Genomic DNA, 20,124 nt, shown 5'->3' on the forward strand with positions numbered 1-20,124 from the left:
TAGATCCACAGATACCTTTCTTGCCAATCGACCGAATGCTATAGCGGAACATCAATGACACCAGCGGTTTGGTCGTCCATGTCTCCACCAAGAGGTTGTTCCAAACATAGGGGAAGTGATGGCAATTCATCATGATTTTCATTTTTTAAGATCATCCAGCTACCTCCTAGACCAAGTTACAATCTTGTATTCTGAGGTCTCCCAGTGGGGTGGGTGTCGTATTTTGTTTGATTACAATCACAGTGTCTGAATACTCCTGCAAGGCTACACCACCAACTGGCACGATCATCGACTTCTCCAGTTTCCAATATGGACTCCCCCACCCATTCTCTATCCCTTTGTCTCCTTTCCTTCAGCTCTGCATTCACAGAGCTACCCCCTCCAGAGTAATTCTCAGCTTTTCTCTCCTGACGTTCTACCTACGTCCACCCATGGCCTCTTGGCTATTAGCCAGTACTTTTCCCCTTGACGATTCTTTCCCCACCCCCACCACCTCTTCATTCAGGTGCCTGCCTGCTTGACGAAGGGCTCAGGCTCCAAACATTGGTTATCTATCTAGGCCTCCTATGGAGGCTGCGAGAAACTCAGAAGGTCCAACTGTGTCCTTTACGTAGCAAAGAAAAAGATACATTAGCAGCATTTAAGGCTTGAGCCTTTGAAGGGCCTTTATCTTTTTTATTTCTCCAGCACTTTTGTGTTTACTACAATCACAGTGTCACAAATAGAGCATGGTAACAGGTCCTTCTGGCCCACGAACCTGTGCTACCAAATACACTCAATGAACCTACAATCCATCTATTTGTTTTGAATGGTGGGAGGATACCAGAGAGCCTGGAGGAAACCCACGCAGATTCAGGGAGAACATACAAACTCCCTACAGACAGGGCCGAAATCGAATCCAGGTTGCTGGCGCTGTAATAGCATTACGCTAACCGGTACTTTAACTGTGCCACCCAAAGCAATCTGGGACACTTGGAGCAAAGAAACTAGCTGCTGGAGGAATCACGGGTCAGGCAGAAGCAGACAGTCATGAGCGGGTCAGGCAGAAACAAACAGTCATGAACCTTCCTCAGGACTCCACAGTGTTGCTGCCGGAACCACCGTGTTCCTCCATCAGCTCGTTTTTTTTTGCTCCAGATTCCTGCATCTGCAGTCTCTTGTGTTATTAAAGTTGTTCGACTCTGCAACATGGAGAATGAGACCTGAGCTGGCTTGACATGAAATGGCACTGGGCTGATGCTATAATTAGACACAGCAAAAAGGGTCAAAGACTCGCAAATTAGATCTTTAATTAATAGGAGATTGTTCTGAAGATGTTAGTAATAGCTAAAGTCCAGACTCTAGTATCGTATTTCCATCCTCTCATTGGCTCCAAACTGGTCAAGGACATAACGAAAAGGAGATTTCTTTATCCATAATTCTGCTCAACAAAACAAAGTAATCAAGCATCATTTCAGAAGTTATTAACTAGAAGGATCAGATTTCAGCTTAAACATCTCTCTCCAAACAGAAGCATCGAAATCAGGACTGCCAGCTGGGAATAGCTCCCCCCACCCCCCACCCCACAGGCTGTGACACTGATGAACAGTACCCCTGTAATCGTGAAAATCATCCCAAATATTTATATATATGTTTAGAACATTACAGCACAGTACAGGCCACTCAGCCCATTTTGTTGTGCTGACCTATATATGCCTTCCCCAATAAATGTACACCTTTTCTACCTCATAACCCTCTATTCTCTTTTATCCATGTGCCTGTCAAAGAATCTCTGAAATGCCCCCATTACGAGGCCTCCATCACCACCAGCCCTGGTACTCGCAACTCTCTGCATAGAATAATTACCCCGATGGCTCCCCTAAACATTATTGTTTATGTGATCTTTATGCATTGTGTATTTTTGTGCATCCACCAAGGTCTGGAGAGATGCTGTTTCATCAGGAGGTATACGAAAAATCAGATGAAAATACATTTGAACTTGACTTAAACAAATGCAAACAATCCACTATCAAAGCACAGCTTTGTGGTGCATTGAACGTAGTTCAATGGCGCAGCTCTTTCTTAGCAACAGTGCCAGTCAGATCTCTCTGGTATGCCTGCATGACACTCTCTTGGGCCATTACATTCATTCTGACTCTTATTCGAGCAATCCTCTCAATCCCATTCCCCCAGTCTTTACCCCACACCCTGAAAATGATCTTTTTTCAAGAGCCGGTGTAATTCCCTTTTGAAGGCAGTGATTGTTTACTTGGCATAGGAGAAAACAGTGAATTCTACACCTTAAGTTTTTGTATGAGAACCCCCCCCCTCCCCCCACTTTATAATTTTGATCAAAGATTTTAAAACTGTTCTCACTGGACTTTGAACTAATGGGAATAGACCAATATACAAATGATCTAGAGAAAGTCAACAGGCCATGCAGCACTTGGCCCCAAGTGTACCCGAACTGTTAGCTACCCTTTACTTCCCATGGATGCTGCATGACCTGCTGAGTTTCTCCAGCAGGTTTGTGCATTTTACTCGTCTCCAGCACCTGCAGATTTTCTTGTTTAAACTAATAGGAATAGGCTCGCTCCATGTATTGGCACGGTGAGCATAGAGGCAGCACGGTGAGCGTAGCAAATAGTACAATACTGTTACAGCGCCAGTGACCCAGTTTCAAATCCCCGTGTCTGCATGGGTTTCCTCAGGATGCTGTGGTTTCCTCCCACCCCTTTAAAATTTTATGGGGGATGATCAGGTGTATTTGGGAGGCACGGATCTTGTGAGCCGAAAGGTCGTGTTACTGTCCTGTATGCCTAAATTTAAAATTGACACTCTCTAAACCAGTTACAGCTCTGCATGGAGAAGTATTGAAGTTGGGCCACTTACAGTTGATGCAGTTATCACAGGCACTTTCCTGGCTCTTAATGATCCTTGTATTGAAATCACATTCTACTTAACTGAAGCAATGACCAGTTCTCATGTGAGGGTTTGGAAACATTTGCTATTTGCCTTGTCAGTTAACTCTCTCCCCTCTTCAGCTCAGAAACCCATGCCCACAATTGTTGAAATATTGTTTCAATTGTTGGTAAAGCCTGGAGAACAAATGGAACAAACAAGATTTCCGTCAGATAAGGGCTCCATGATCAACTTGTATAAAAATTTAAATATTGAGACAGAACCTCGAGGAGTGGAGAGGGAAAATTACAGTCAGATCAGGGGTCTCTGAGCACAAGAAGAATCAGTAAAGAAAATGTCTTATAAACCTCTCTGAACAATTAAGTGCCTTAGATTGCATAGCATATACAAAACCCTTTATGGTTGGCACTGCAAGAACAGAAATCATTCATAAAATGGCACCATGCCCTTAGTTTGTGTTGAATTCACTCAGCAATTTATGGGCAAGTATAACACCTTCAAGAAACACAGGAGTTTAAGTTTGAAGTGTGTCTCTGAGCGGCTCACGATCAAACAGCATGAACTGGCTGACAAGTCATAGCGAGTCACAACTCACACTGTGTGACACCCAAGTCAACAGTGGACAATCTGAACATGAACAATGGCAAGCACCATTCAACCCATTGACACTTGACTGCAAAATCTGGGCTCATTAAGTCTGAGAAGAATTCCTCCATCTACCATGAGCATGCTGGAAATAGCAACTCAGCTCTCAGTGACAGCAGAGTTGGCACTCAAGTCTGGCATACAGAGCAGGTCACAAACAGAACTATTATTTCTATGGTGCCTTTCACAGCCACGGCTTTGCAGATGAATATCCCCACTGCAAGCAGTGGTAATGGTGACATCTCCCACATTATTAAAGCTGATGAGAGGTTGCACAAGGGCGCAGAAGGTCATTCTGCTGCCCCGCATCTCCAATGTCCTGGATTTCCATCCTAACATCAGGTACTGTCTATGTGGTGTGGTCAGTGGAAAAGACTATTGGGGGCTCTCTTCCTACCATGACAGACAACTAAAACACACGATGCACGCAGAAAGCAATGAACATTGTGAAGGACTTCACACACCCCTCATGTAGACTTCTCCCTTCTGCCTTCTGGTAGAAGGTACTGCAGCACTCGGGGTTAACAGGGCAATTTGTCCAGTTAGCGCCCCATTCACAGGGCAGTTTGAAAGTGTCTAACATGATTAGGTACGTTGGAAATAAACCCGGCCCCTGCTCTACCTCAGAGGTAGTCAGGGAACCCATTTAAACTTACCTAGGTCGTGTCCTCCCGTGGCTTGAAAGTGAAAATTGCACATCCAGATTGGGGCAACTGTTTTATCCCCCAAGCCATCAGGCTCCTGAATTCCCAGAACATACATGGATCGTGTACTGTGGAGTTTTACTGTACATGTCTTAATATTTAATGTTTTCTATTCTAACTTATATTTATGTCAATCTGCTCCATGGTCCTGGAGAAACGCCATCTCATTTTACCATGAAATGCACGGTATGAACAACACAAAGGGGACTTGACTCGTTTGCACGCACTTCCTGTGACTGTGTGGGTTTCCTCCAGGTGCTTCAGTTTCTTCCCACATCCCAATGATATGCTGGTTTGTAAATTGATTGGTTATTGTAAGTTGACTCCGTTGTAGGTGGTGATGAAAGAAAAGGAATATGTATGAGAAAAGATGCTGGGAAATAAGTGGGGGAAATGGATTGACGGGACTGCTCGGAGTTCCAGCATGGACACCACAGGCTGAATGGCCTCCTATTATGAGATAAAGTGAAGACAGATGGGTTAGTAACAAATTTGTATACAGATATGACAATGGAGCCGATGTGATCGGGTCATTGCTGTCAATCAAGCTCGGTGACTATCTGTGAGTTAAATTCCCTCCATTTACTGTAATTTTTTTTCCCACATGGTCACAGGCCCTTCCAGCCCATGAACCCGTTCCACCCAATTACCCCCAATCAAACTACAACCCCAGTACGTTTTGAAGAGTGGGAGGAAACCGGATTACCCAGAGGAAACCCATGCACACAGTTGGGAGAAGGTACAAACTCCTTACGGACAGTGGCAGATTCAAACCCATGTCGCTGGTGCTGCAACGGCATTGCACTAACTGCTAAGCTAACTATGCCGCACCCCAACTCTAACCGTTCCGCACCACAACTCTAACCGTGCCGCCAACGGTACAGTATTTTCTCAAGAATTAATTGGATAGCTTTGCTGTGTTTTTGTTTTGTTTTCTCTGCACTTTAAATAATTTGTGTTCATTGGCTTTGTTTAGTGAAAGAGAAGTCGAGAGCAATCTTCAATCAGTGCTGACCAAGTAAAAGTCAATTGCGTCAAATATACCAACTGTTTTCATTGCTGGATCCCAGACAATGGCTTGATGCTACATGTTTGATGCTTTTACCGAGTCCGACAGAAACTATCAGTGGTGATATGACGCAAGACGATCAAAGAACTTGACCTTCAACGAAACCAGAGGATTTGGTCTGTGGGTCTTGAAGACAAGTGGGATGAAAGAATGCAAGCATACAATTGCTTAGCAACCAAACTAAGCAATATGGTTAGAATTTCTTCCACCTTGGATTAGCAGGCCATCCCAAAAATAACCCGATCTGTGAACAGAGGAAAGTCTGCAGAAACTAGGTGTTTTTAAGCTGCAGTATCCAGGTGGCCCTCCTGGGACCCAGGTGTGATTAATGGGGCAAAAGGTGCCTCCAGCACCTTTCAAGCTGAGGGGGATAGCCCCCAGTAAATCACCAACCCAGCAATGTAAGGGGGATCCCACCCCCACGATGATGTGGTAAGCGGTGCGTCACGCAAACTAGTCTCCCCCGTCTCACCCCCCCCCACCAGCTGACAGTCTCCCTCCCACCGTCAATTACGTTCCACCCCCGACCCTTCTGCCCCCGCGGACTGTCTATCGCGGCATCCCCCCGATCGCGGCATTCCTCCCTCCCAGACTACCAATCACGGGGACCGCTCTGCCCCACCGATGACCTCTCTCTCCCCTTCTGTCAGGGAGTGACTGGGTCGGCAATTTTCACTTTCAAGCCACAAGAGGACACGACCTAGGTAAGTTTAAGTGGGTTCCCTGACTACCTCTGAGGTAGAGCAGGGGCCCGGCTTATTTCCAATGTGCCTATTTCCGTTAAGATAGACTATTTCCGTTAAGAGGAGGAAAGATTAAAACAAGAGGACATGAGTTAAGAATTAAGGGGCAGAGGTTTAGAGGTAACGTGAGGGGGAACTTCTTTACTCAGAGAGTGTGGAATGAGCTTCCGGGAGAAACAGTGGCGGCGGAGTCAATTGTATTATTTAAAAGGTTGGACAGGTATATGGATGAGAAGAAGATGGAGGGTTATGGGCATTGTGCAGGGAGGTGGGACTAGAAAGGGGTGTTTGGTTCGGTGCGGACTAGAAGGCCTAATGGCCTGTTTCCGTGCTGTAATTGTTATGTTATCATGTTAGTCATTTTCAAACTGCCTGTGAATGGGACGCTAACCGGACAAATTGCCCTGCTAACCCCATTTTCCAGGAGAGTTTGAACTGTGATCATTGTGCAATACGCCAAAGTGCCAGAGAAGCTCAGCAGGTCATGGAGGAAGTAAATGGTAACCAACATTTTGGGCCTGAGCCCTTCGTCGAGGGAGGAAGGAAAAGCAGGCAGCAGAGAGGAGGAAGGACAGGACAGGGTGAGGAGTACAGGCTAGTAGGTCATAGTGGATATGGGTGGGAGGGGATACTCTCTGAATAAAGAGGGAAGGGAGCTGGGAGCTGGAGGAAAGGACAAAGAGGGATGGGGAAAGAGAGTGATGGGGACACTGGAGAAATCGATGTTAATGCAGCCTTGTTGGAGAGGGCCCAGATGAAATATTAGGTGTTGTTCCTTCAATTTGTGGGCAGCTCGTGCATGAGGCCATGAGTGGACATTTCAGTGTGGGAATTAAAATGGTTGGCCACTGGGGGGGGTCCCTATTGTTGCAGGGACACAGATAGTTCGATTGTGGAACACTGCCATAAATCTAAGGTGTGGGTCAGTAAGATAGGTTGTAGATGGAGTGCAAATATGACAAATTTTCATTGCAACTGCTGCACCTAGTAGTTGCCTGTTCAGGCAGTTCCCGTTGACTCCCCACACCCACTCTCCTTCAATGACTCAACACTACATCACCCTAGCCTATCGCATTCCCACCATTCCCGTACCAATACAACACTGGCCTGAAAAATAGGGGCTGTTTAAGGTTCGATTGAGCATTGTAAATCAATGTTAAAACACCCAACTCAAGATACTGTTCAACTTGGTGTCAGTCACCAAGTGTTGGAAATACCAGGGTGTGGTGCAAATGATTTATAACTGAGAAAGTGACGTGAAATCTCTTCACACTTCCCAGGAAGTGGAGAACAGAAAGTTAAAGTTGCTTAACATTTTAGGTTTCTGGTTCCAAACATCCGTTACTGTAATATTGCACCCAATTTTGTACCAAAGGAAATTTATCCAAAAAAATTGTTGTCAAAAATAATCAAAATTTGTAGGAACAAAATAAATTAGTAGATTTGCAGGGGATCCCCCCCCCCCCCCCCCCCCCCACCCGCCACCAAAGAGTGAGGAGAATAATCTTAGGTGTTCCCATTGTGGTCTCCTCTACATTAAGAGACTGGGTAAAGACTGTTGGGCACTTAGGCTTTATCTGCCGCAAGACCTCCTCTGTCCCTTGCCTTGCTAACATGTCTGTCCATGGTGTCATGGACTGCCAGTCTGAGACCACCCGTAAATTGAAAGAACAACACCTCAGCTTCCTTCTGGACACCCACCAACCAAATCCAAGGAGCACAAGGAACAAAGGTGGCCTGGGTACACTTATAGATGCTCGAAGGTGACAACAGAGGTTGATGGGAGGGGGTGAAGAGAAGTGTACAGGGAGCTTGCCTTCCATTCACCAGGGTACAAATCACAAGATCTTGATATATTTATATAGCACAACACTCATTTGGCCATCGCTACAATATTGTAAGCAGATCTTGTCAACACAAGGTAGGAAGGACATAATTTTATTGGAGAAGGTGCACAGGATCTTCGGCAGGATGGTGCCTGGAATAGAGGGTTTTAGTTATGAGGAGCGATTGGATGGGCACAGGTCCTTGTGCAACATTTCAAGACAAGCTCCTGAATCTCAAAAGCATGGAAGGCTACAAACCAAGTGCTGGTTAAAAAGGGATTAATATGATCGGCTTGATGGCTGACAAAGATATGGTGATCTGAAGGAAGTGCCTCTGCGCTATACAAATCCATGACTCTTTTTCCTGCCTCGTGACAACCAACAAAGTTAGGTCATTTTATTTGGAGATCCTATCCATTTACCCATGTCGGATTCTACAAGGGACCACCCGACAGGCAGCAGTTTGGACAGCAAGTCAGAGAATATCACAGCTGACTTTACTTTCAAGAGTTTGCGGAGGTAAAGAAGCCAGGCAGCAGCAAAACCCAGGCGGGAATTTGAAGTTCAAACAAAGCGGACTGAAATGCACAGTGGGTCGAGAGAGACAGATACAGAAAAGAATTGTGCTACCTTCTTCCACAGACCTGTTTTACCTGCATCGTTCCCGTCTTCGTGTATTAGTCATTGGATTTTTTATGATGATCGTGAGGGTTTTATGCAAATAGGAATCCCTCACCTGACGAAGATAATACTTCAGGTGGTGAGGAAAATGTCTCCCAATATATCTGGAAAGCCAGGTATTGTTCACGTTGCTCCGGTGGACCGAACGCTGGGTTTTTTCTTTTCACTGCCCAGAGGAAGCCAACAAAATAGTGTGGAAAAAATCTGAGATGCTAGAAATCTAAAATAAAAATACTCGGGTCAGAAAGTAATTTTAGGAAGAGGAACGGTGAAGGTTTCCCGTTGATAACCTCACTGTCATGAAGAGTCTTCAACCTGAAATGTTGTGTTTCTCTTCCCAACGACGCGGCCTGAGCTACCGAACATTTGCAGCATTTTCTGCTTCAAGTAACAGAATGGTGTGTTGGCTAATCTATCTGAGGCTGATCAACCCTGGACACAGAATCAAAATCTCAGTGCTCATATTCTTCAACCCTGAAGAGAAACTCTCACATGACTGCAGCTGCAACACTCTCAAGAAAATTTGGTTTTATTTTCAAACCTGAAAATTGCAATTCCTTTCACTGCTGCGCATCCATCGAGCTTCCACTTAAACAAAGACTAATAGGACAAAGCATTAATTATCATTGATTGCAGTGTGTTCTAAATATTGGACGCTCTCTAGGGGAGGGGGAATAAATTCTGCTCTCACTTGAGGCAAGACAATTTGTACTTGTGACCTCACCCAATACAACTCATCGCTTTCTTTCAAGGACATATTTAAATGCAGTCATTTACATTCACCAAGGTAAAATAGAAGGATAATTCTGGTGTGAAATGCATTGCTCTCCATCCACAACTTCCAAACAGACACATATTTGCCAATAGGTGTGCCACATACAATCTACAATGGCTCTCATCAGCAACAATGAAGCACATCCCCATAGTGCACCCCATTTCGCTCTCTATGGCAACAACCTGGGAAAGTTACTGGGTTAAGGTTCACCTGCTGTGAGTATTCTCCGCTGCCCTCCTCCAGCACCAAGCACCGGGACTGATCAATGCCCAGGGACATACAGCTGAACAAGCTACTGTTCATCGTCTTCAGCTCAGCATTTAATTCACTTGATCCCCAGAGGCTGCTGTCCTCGCCAGGACTCAACACCCATCTCTGTATCTGGATTCTGGACTTCCTAACTGAAAGACCACAGTCTGTCCAGGTTGGTAGCAGAACGTTGAGCACCATCACGCTGAGCTCAGTGCTCAGCCCACTCCCGTTCATGCTACCGACCCACGAGTGCATTACCAGATCCAGCTCCAAGAGTGTCATTAAGTTTAAGGATGACACAATCGTCACTGGCCTTGTCGGCAACAACGATGAGTCGCACTACAGGGAAGAGGTAGAAATCTCGTGAAATGGTGCAAGTGTAAAACCCTGAGTCTCAAGACGAAAGAGATGATCATGGACTTCAGGAATGACCACCCTCCACTACACATCAACAACTTTGTAGGAGAGAGAGTGGAGAGCACCAAGTTCTTTGGAGTTGACTTAACTAATGACACTCAACACCTCCTCACTTGTCGGGAAGGCACAACAGTGACTGCACTTCCTGAGAAGACTACGGTCACCATTATGTCAACCTTCGATCTAGGAGCTCGAGCAAGAGGATCCTGGCCGACTGCATCACAGTGTGGGCACGGGAAATAAATCAGGGGTCAACCCACAGGATCATAAAAGTAGCAGAGAGGATCACTAGAGACTCCCTCCCCACCTCGTCAAGTTGCACTTGCACAGTCAGATGGCAACAAACTTGACTTACACCGCTGCTTCAAGGCCATTGGGCTGTTAAGAGGCCCCTGGAGCTGCACAAAGCCTTCAGTCATCCAGCTAAAGGAAGTATGACTGGCACATATGGAGGACCTCAGCACAGGTTGGCAGATTCAATCAAGATCAAACATGTCAAAGACCAAGGGGGTTGTACTGCTGCAGATGTTGGAATCTGGAGCGAAATACAAACTTCTGGTGGAATTCAGCAAGTTAAACAACATCAGGGGGAGAAAAATGTTGATGAACTGTCCCGACCGGAAATGTCAACCATTCCTTCTCCCCCCCACCACCGACTCTCCTTGACCCACCGATTTTCTCCAGAAGAATGTTTAATTAGCTGTAAATGACCTAGTGCAGAAGGGTAACAAGAAAATCTGGGGATTTGATGGACATGTGAGAGAGAGCATGGCTTTCAGGGCAATAGAGTTTGCACAGGCTCAATGTCCTGAATAGTCTCCTTCACGGGTGTATAACAAATATGAAGAAAATCCTGCACCCTCACAGCCCAAATCGTCCACTGCCTTAATCCTTTCCATCGTCTCTACGTGACCTGCTGAATGGCTATTGTCCCACACATACTCAGTTGCTCTTTATCAGAATAATGTCGCAGGAGAGTGAAGAACGTTCCAGATAAGAGAGGCTATTCAGCTCTCTGCAATTTATCCATGCAGAAGCCTCCACATTTCCACATCCAATTCTATCTTAATATATGCCATTCTGTGTCTGAAATCAGCATGTGTTTATCCTGTTTCCTTTTCACTTGTATGAACATTTAGAACCATCGAACTGACCAAATTTGTTTTAAATGTTAAAACTGAGCCCAAGTTCACTACTTCAACTGGCAGCTCGTTCCACAACCCCACCGCTCTCTGGTTCCACCGAAACCTTAACTTATGTCCTCTGGTTTGTATCTCACCTACACTCAGTGGCAAAAGCCTACCTACAGTTACAGTCTATACACCTCATAATTTAAATACCTCTATCAAATATCCCCTCATTCTACACTCCAGGGAATTTAATAACATACAGTCATACACTGAAATTTCCCATGTTCTAAAAGGTTAGGGGGGGGGGTCCCGTGTTCTTAAAGATGGGGATGTGTTTCCATGTTCTTAATGGTGGGTGGCATTTTCCCTTGTTCTAAAATGTGGGGGGTGAATAACATTCCTGGTTTGCCTTTACTATCCCATTTAGTTAGCTTCTATAGCTCCTGAAGATCACCTAGCTAAGCCTCGGACTGAAAAATAATTCTGTACTCTCCCTACAACTCACATTTTTAATCACAGTGAGCTTCATGGCTTGTCTGTTCAGCCTCCAGGAGATAAATATAGTAAGTACCATGTCTAGCAATCATATTGGTCATTACTACAGTTGAACCATTTGACCACTCCGTGAATTGTCACCTTGTTATGGTGGTGAAGCTTGTGTGGTCCTGAGATCCCAAGAGCGATACCCACGTCGAGGGAGAGGTCCCGGCCAAGACCTCAACGGGGGATCACGTGAACGAAGTTACTCTGAACTCAATTGCTAAGAAGGAGGATGAAGGATGCAACAAATCCCTCAGCTGCAATCGTCATGGTTTTCCTGCCATTGGAACTAGTTCGTTGATTTGTGAAATATCGTGTGCTTCTCGGAGTGCAACATCAAGAACACATTAAAGAAATACATGCACAGGCGTCTTCGCTCAGTGGGCCACTTTCCAAAATCAGACTCCTAAGCCACTTGAGAGCCCACAGGAATGAAGACCATCAACCACAGCCACGACCATTTGACCACAGTACCGTACAGCTCCTTTGGCCAATTCGTTCAACAACTTGACTGGAATTGCAGATAGATGGGAAATTTTGAACAGAACCGTTTTCTTCTCGAAGCACTACAAAACACACATTCACTCTAAGAGATAGACATCACAAATCCCAGGAGCAATAAGTGGCTTCCTCGCACTACGATTGAGGTGTTTAATCAACACTTTCATCTGACCTCGGCATAGTGTGCTTGTTCAGAATGTATTGCTTGCATGCAAGGTTAGATTTCCTCAAATACAAAAGCATTTTGGCTGGGCTGCCTCAGAGTAATTTTATTTCTGTTAGATTAATTGAATTGGAATTGTTGCATATTATTTAAATGAGCTATGTCCCTTCATTATGAATACTGTAGTTTAAATATCTGCTTGGGCAAGTCAGGGTAATATTGAAAACTTATCAAAATTAATGTACTATGTACGATGCAACTTTAATATTACTCAATCACTTGTAGAAAATAATCTGGTCATATAATAAAAAAAGGTACAACACAGCCAATGGAATTTAGGAATGGGAAGACATCAGCTCGTACCATTTTTGAGCCTTGAAAGTTCTGGTTTTCCCAGAATTCACAAGTTTGCAATGTCATCTTTTTTTGATATAGTAATGACAATTAATATTTTACAACAAGGAGAGAAAGGTTTTGAATCAAAAAAAAAATCAGAGCATTGTTCAAGAAATAGATATTTGTCAATATCTGATCTATTTTCTGGCCCCGCAGAGGAAGAGTTACGCAGCTGAACTGTTAATCTCATGTACAAGAGTTGAAACCCACTGTCACACACACACACACACACAAAATAAAAGTCTGTTCTCAGTAAAAACAAAGAGGCATCAGATTATTTTAAAGGCAAAAAAATAAGGAAGGAAACATGCCATCTTTGACCCCATAAATCGAGCCCTGTCTCAACATATCGATTCTTCACTGCCCTCTAAAGCAGCAGAACATGGTACAGGTGCCTAACTGTTTATCTGGGATCATTGGGACTGGACACCTGCCGTTGTTTGGAATCATTTTGATATTGGTACCTTTAAGCAAATGCCTTGCTCCTAGCCCCCGCTGTCTGACTCTCCCTCCCCCACCCCGGCTGTCCATTGCCCCTTCCCCATGCCCTCTGGCCATCTACCTTTTCCTCCCCCCCCCCCACACCACCCCCAGCCATTTTGAGCTGTATAATATATATCTTTGGCTTGGCTTCGCGGACGAAGATATACAAAGCAGCCTACTACCATTTTTCTCAATACTCTTTCCTTTCCAGCAGTGTCTGTACCTTAGGAAAACATTACACTAAAAACACGAGTCTAGGGAATTTTGGGCAGATGTACAATGTGCATGACAATAAACTCATTACCAAGGCATGATGGTCAAGTTGCCAGTAGCCAGTTTAACAACATGAAATGTATTCAAATCAGCTAAACATTTATCAATTATTCCCCCCTCCCCCAAAAAAAAATGCTGCAAGGACTAAGAGTCCATGTTCCAACATCTGGCAGTTGCTTTACCAAGGACAACATTTTCTCCTGTGCTTTCCATTCGAACCACCAATATTCTATTACCTTCACTAAACATAACTCTGCCAGTTTTCAAATCAAATGAGAAAAAGAATTAGCCAAATGAGCTGCAGGAACTGACTGCATGACAGGATGAGACCAAATTGGGGAAATTAGACATTTCACCGCTGCCTTGGAGATCCAGTCTAGAGTGACAGGTTGAAGGCTTCCTCTGTCTGCAAGTGCTTTACATTTGGGTATTCTTGTTCCAGCTCCTTGATGTGCAGCTCCATAGAACAAAACTGTCCTAATTCAGCATGAAATGAACAGCCACGTGCAGGGAGGTCACAGCTTGGTGTGGGAAACTGGAACAGGGATATGGTACAGAGGTCTAGACCGACATGCATAATTTAGGTGCAGAATATATAAATATTGAGGTTGTGGATCTGAAACGAGACTGAAAGTTTGAGAGTGCAATGGTGAGAGACGATGAGGTAGTGACAGAGATAGCAAGGAATAGCAGAGAGGGGCACATAGAGAGGCAGATCTGATATAATAAGAGGTACATACTGAGAGACATACACGCGCAGCCAGTTAAAGCAGACTGAAAGAAGTGGGAGGGAAAGAATGCAGTTCATCTTATAGACATTGTAAAACTGCTGCTTATAAATATAAAACCTGTGGGAGTTCCAAAGAGGTACCTGTGAATAACTAAAAAAAATGTTTCCTTCCAATGTAACAGAGAACCTCTGCTCAGGCACCATTTGAAACGTATCACAATATCCTGGCCAGTGTTATCTGCCAATTACAACAACGGTGATTGCTCATTCCTGATTGTGTGTGGCACAGATTGATTGCTAGTTTTGCCTACCTAACTTCAAAATAATTCATTGCATGCAATTCTCTCAGACATTCCCAATGATATTATGTGAAGAGATGAAATGCTTCAATATTTAATAGCTTTTTTTGCTGAAGGCTGGGTAATCCTAATTGCTGCATTCAATCAATGGGCATTTATTTGTGGAATCTGAAACATCTGTGGAATCTACACCCTCTGTTCTTTTACTGATCCCACATCCTCCCTGCAAACAAGCTGCAGGAGTCTGATAGCATGCACCCCATGCACAATATGAAAATACATCTGCGTATCCTCAGAGAGCTGCCTGTTTAGACACCTGCTTCAGCTCAGTCCTGCCAACAAGTGCCTCACACCCTGGAGTATTTAAATGCTTACCAGCGCTTCTTTTAGCTCTGTTCGGTTCACTGTTTTTTTTTGGGGAGGGGGTTCTGGCGATGACAGCTTGGGAACTATGCATGCAGAGTGCCGTTAATTTGAGGTCACAGTCGCACAGTATTTAGGACTTGGTTCTGCACAGCTGGTTTGGTTCAAGGTTTTTCCTTCACAAAAAAAGCAAAATCTCTCAATCAAATTTCAAAAATAAATTGTTATCTAAGTAAAACGCAAAGCTGGAGAAACTTAGCTGGTCCAACGGTGTACTTTATGTAGCAAAGATAAAGATAAATAACCAACGTTTCAGGCTTGGGGCCTTCATCAAGGTATGGCAAAATGTAGGCAGGTTTCCAAACAAAATGGGCAGGGGGAGGAGCACTATCCAAAAGACAGGAGGTAATAGGTGGATAAATGGGGGAGGGCACACCAGCAAACAGGGTAAGGGGGTTGGCTTTGTGAAGGGAGAGGGAAGGGGGTGGAAGAAGACAAAGGGATGGGAGGGAGAAGAGTAGGCTAGCAGAGGTTTACATAGATCAGCACAACATCATGGGCCAGAACTTAAAAATAGATAATGAATGGATTAGATTCACAATGAAAACGTGGTGGCTTATTAGAAAACAACCAAATCTTTTTATATCCAGAGCATTAAAAATAGCAGCCATCCCAGAATTCCTACCTGAAAAAGTAAATAACAGCTTTAGAAAATGAGCAGATAAAGGGCTAACTATTGTGGATCAGCTTTTTTTGTGGGAAACTTTGTAATCATATGAACATCTTCAGAAAGAACTTGGTTTGTCAAGGGTGGGGTTTTTCAAGATTCCTTCAAGCGCGGCACTACTTACAGACACATGCAGATTGAGAGTAGATATGTAAAAATTCATCTACACTAGAAAAGATTTTCATGCTGACTCTGGATGGAGTGATAAAGAAGAATTTGATACAGATGGCTCAAAGATAGCATAACGGGAAACATTAGGGGATTAGGGTTACGAAATAAAACAGAAATTGGAATTAGAAATGAATATTTGTATTACAGATGAATTGTGGGGAAAGACATGCCCTGATGGCCACAAGTTAACAAGCAGCCCTACCTGGAGGGAGTTTGAATGGAAAATTAAAATGAGACTATTTTAGACTCCTCAGGTATAGGTGAGAATTGTGATGGAAAGAATGCAGGAAGAATGGCGATCATACCCATATTTTTTGGGACTGTCCCAAATGATATCAATATTTGTGGATATTCAGGTGGAAATTAAGCAACTCATGGCAGTAGACCTACCTTTGGAGACAGCAATTTTTATATTGGGAGTGACTCCAGAGGATATAGATACCAAAATCCAGACATGTTTACTGTTGAAAGAAGATGATGACAGTATTATGGAAAAATGTAAAACTACCAACTGTCCAACAATGGAGGGAAAGATTAAAAACTGTACATTTGATGGAAAGTATAAAGCTAAACTCCAACTAAGGACTGATGTTTCAGCATCAAGTGTTCATCGGTAATAGTAATTACCGAGATTGATTAGGGATGTAACCTCTCTGCTATCTCAGTGGTGGGAGGAGTTCGACTGGTGCCCTCTATGTGTAATTGGAGTAATGTATACAGATGAGACTGTGATTGTATACAAGTGCATACATAGTGATGACACAGTGATACGATTTACTCAGACCCTCTCCTACTTAAGCTTGAAAATGTCACAATGGGTATATGAAGAGATGTATGGTTAAATATATAGGTGGCTGCATATTGGTTGGAATAAGCTTAATTGGGTGCCCAAATCTGTGATGCCTCTGTGCACAGAACTCAAATCAGATAGATTGATGGGCTGTTTACATCTATTACGTGATCTACATATTTTGTTTGTATACTCACATGATATGCCTGCATATGGAAATAAAAATGAAGTTCAATAAAAACAGTGTGGGCCGAAGGGCTTGTGCTATAATTTTCTACAAATAAAGCAGAAATTTGGAAAATGTGGTGGATTTAACTTCCCAGTTTTCCAAGTGATGCAAAATATAACATTATAAGTTTCCTTTCTCTTGCCAAACCCAAACACCTGATCCATTGAATTTCTGGTTGGAGTGAATATCTGAGGTAAGGAGTAACATTAAATGTGGCCACAGAGTTTCTTGTAAAAACACACACAGTAAAGTACTGGAGGAATCAGCCGGCCTCACAGAATCCATAGGAGTTAAAGGCTTGAACCCTTCCTCAAGGTATACCCTAAAAGCAGGCAGGCATACGAATAAAGACTGGGGAGAGCAAAGGGGAAGAATGGGAGGGCGAGGTGCTAACTGGAGATGCTAAAAAGGAAAGGTGAGAACACCTCCTATGGACGGTGGAAGACCTGTTGAGTTCCTCCAGCATTTACTGTGTTGTTTTTACTACAATCACAGTGCCTGTGCAGACTTATGTTGCACTCCACAGTGCTCTTGGACCAGTTCAGACTTCTGGTGGCTGCAGTCATTAATCTGCAGTCTTAAACCTCGTTTAGCATCTCCTTCAATATATCTCAAGACTCTCTGCTCTGGGAACAGGAAAACATGAATGTGATGAACCAGTTGGACGTTGATTGAAACTTTTTCACATTTTTTCCCATTGCCATTATTTCTTCGAGAACGATAAGAGCCCCAGCAAGGCCATTATTCATCATCGAACATAGAGGGTTTTTTAAATTTTAGACACAGCACCATGACATGCCCTTTTGGTCCCTGGGCCATTGCTTCCCAATTACACCCTATTGACCTACAACCCTGGGTGAGAGGAAACTGGAGCACCCAGAGGAAGCCCTTGCAGTCACTGGGAGAACGTACAAACTCCTTACAGACAACGCCAGATTCGAACCTCGGTCGCTAGTGATGCAACAGTGTTTCACTATTCGCTATGCTAACCCTATTTGCTGGGCCATTTCAGCAGAAAAAACCCGGCTTTCAAGCTCTCTATAAAAGGGGCTAGTAGTTAAAAACCTGGAGTGAGCTCTGTGTCACAAATAGGCCAGATAAGGCAAGGATGGCATGCTTATTCCCTGAAGGTCATTAGTAATCAGTTGAGTTTTACAAAAGATTCAATTGTTACCATTACTGATCAAGTAATTTTTTTTTTAAATTACAACTTAATTTAATCATGTGCATTTAAATCTGCTGGCTGTTGCAGTGGAATTCAAATGCACAAGCCTCCAGGAGCACGCCTGTCCAGTAACTTAAACCACTCTGCTACTTTCTATCCAAAGAGCTGACATCAATATTGTGGTGGTTCTAATGTTGCAGCATCTGGGCCACAGCCAGAAGAGTGATGTCTCTGCTCTTAAAGCTTTTGAACTTGAAAATCCAGAGTTCCATTATGCACACACGTTGCTATAATTTCACTATTGTAGTGGTTAGACAGCCGTGACTGTGGACCCCAGCCTCACTGAAAAGAAGTCAAACTAGCACCAGACCCAAATGATCTCACCGGAACTCAACACTGACATTTTAGTTAAAAGGGGCTTGTGTGTCCAAAATGGCACAGAGTTCAAGAACGTAATGTTCAGGTACCATTACTTTAACAATTCACTTTGCCTTTTATAGGAAGAACTGGAAATTAAATTTGGATCCATACTCCCGTCTTCAAATGAGCAATGAGTTACAAGAGGCAGTACCAAGAGTTAGTGAACAGAAAAGGCCAAGATGCACGAGTTGCAATAATGCACTTTATTCACAGCATACAACATCCTCAGTGACAAAAAAAATAGGCATGAACTCACATTGAGGAGATAGATTCCTCTACAAGGCAATTCATTATGAGCAGCAATATTTTGAGAAAGAATATTTGTGGAAAACACCAACATAAACTGGGACAGCACAGTTAGCGTAGCGGTTAGCACAATATAGTTACAGCGGCAGCAACCAGGGATCAGATCCAGGACTATCAGTTTGTACGTTCTCCCCGAGTCTGCGTGGATTTCCTCTGGGTGCTCCAATTTCCTTCCACTGTTCAAAACGTACCAGGGTTGAGGGTTAATTGGATGTAATTGGGCAGCGTGGGCTGAAATGGCCTGTTACCGTGCTGTATGTCGAAATTGAAACAATTTAACATTTTTGTTCAACTTATTCTTCAATATTGAGCAGGAGGTGACAATGGAGAAATAAGTGCTGGGCACTTATGAGGGATTAAATGAACTAAGACAGGAACAATTGCATACATGCATGCATACGCAAACAATGCCGACTTTGGAATGAGAAATTAAAGCAAGTCCTGATCTCTAAATTGAGGTCAAAAATGAAAGAACTTATAGCTCTATTCAATTAATAGCAAAGCTCTCCTGGTCCTGAGGATAATATTTCTGTCTACCAAGCATAGGCCCCTCCATACATACAGATGGAGAGGCAGGGCAGAAACTATTACAACACGCCACCTAGTGAAATAATATCATGACAGTTCATGTAGTCAATTAGGTTGACAAATGTTGACATAGCAATTTATAATGTTAAAAGTTGGGAAAATGTGTGATGAACATTACAAAGGGGTGTGCATGTGCACACACCCATCTGATTATGTACAAAAGGAGATGGATAGATGTGGTATTGATAATCTAATCTCAATAAGCCCATGTTGTTTAAAAATTTTATACCAGTGCGATTGTTTCAGGCTGGTGGTCAAATTTAAATTCATACACTCCTCTGGTATTCCAATGGCCGGTTTCTTTCACAAAGTTTCTAGATTAACAGGATGTGCAGATTTATTGTGGGAATTCACGATTAGGACAAATTTGCATTGAATAATAATGGGGTTAAGGGGAGGAAATCTAGGGATTGGGCCGGAGGAGTAGGAAGAATCAGCTCATGATTAGAATGGCAGAGCAGACTCGATGGGCCAATGGGCCTACTTCCAGACCTAGATCTTGTAATAAGAGTAGTGAGTTGGATAAAGGAAGGGGAGGGAGATTGAAAACTTGGCTGAATGGTGCACCAACTACAACCTTGCACTCAATGTCACCAAAACTAAGGAGCTAATTGTTGGTTTCAGGAAGGGAAAGTCAGAGGTGTACGATCCAGTGATCACTGGGGAAAATCAGAGGTGGTACAAATTTAAATTCTTGGAAATCACCATCTAAGAGGATCGTTCCTGGACCTAACTCACTAAAGGCATCAGGAATAAAGCACGTCAGTGCATCTACTTCCTCAGGTGATCGCATTGGTTTGATATGACACCCGATTTCTACAGATGTGTAGTAGAAAG

General features: G+C 43.6%; 1 protein-coding gene and 1 long non-coding RNA gene across 2 annotated transcripts in view; both read right to left on the reverse strand.

Moving 5' to 3' along the window:
* Positions 1-20,124, reverse strand: part of LOC138758743 (ephrin-A5-like) — a 377,942-nt gene that overhangs the window by 313,919 nt on the left and 43,899 nt on the right. The gene's annotated exons all lie outside the window — the stretch shown is intronic.
* On the reverse strand, positions 1,293-15,064 carry LOC138758745 (uncharacterized). Its single transcript, XR_011354411.1, has 3 exons — positions 14,904-15,064; positions 2,872-3,077; positions 1,293-1,420 (listed from the first exon to the last, which is right to left on the reverse strand). It is a non-coding gene; the product is annotated as an uncharacterized lncRNA (long non-coding RNA).

The sequence above is a fragment of the Narcine bancroftii genome, chromosome 3, assembly GCF_036971445.1.
Source record: "Narcine bancroftii isolate sNarBan1 chromosome 3, sNarBan1.hap1, whole genome shotgun sequence".
NCBI classification, from domain to species: domain Eukaryota; kingdom Metazoa; phylum Chordata; class Chondrichthyes; order Torpediniformes; family Narcinidae; genus Narcine; species Narcine bancroftii.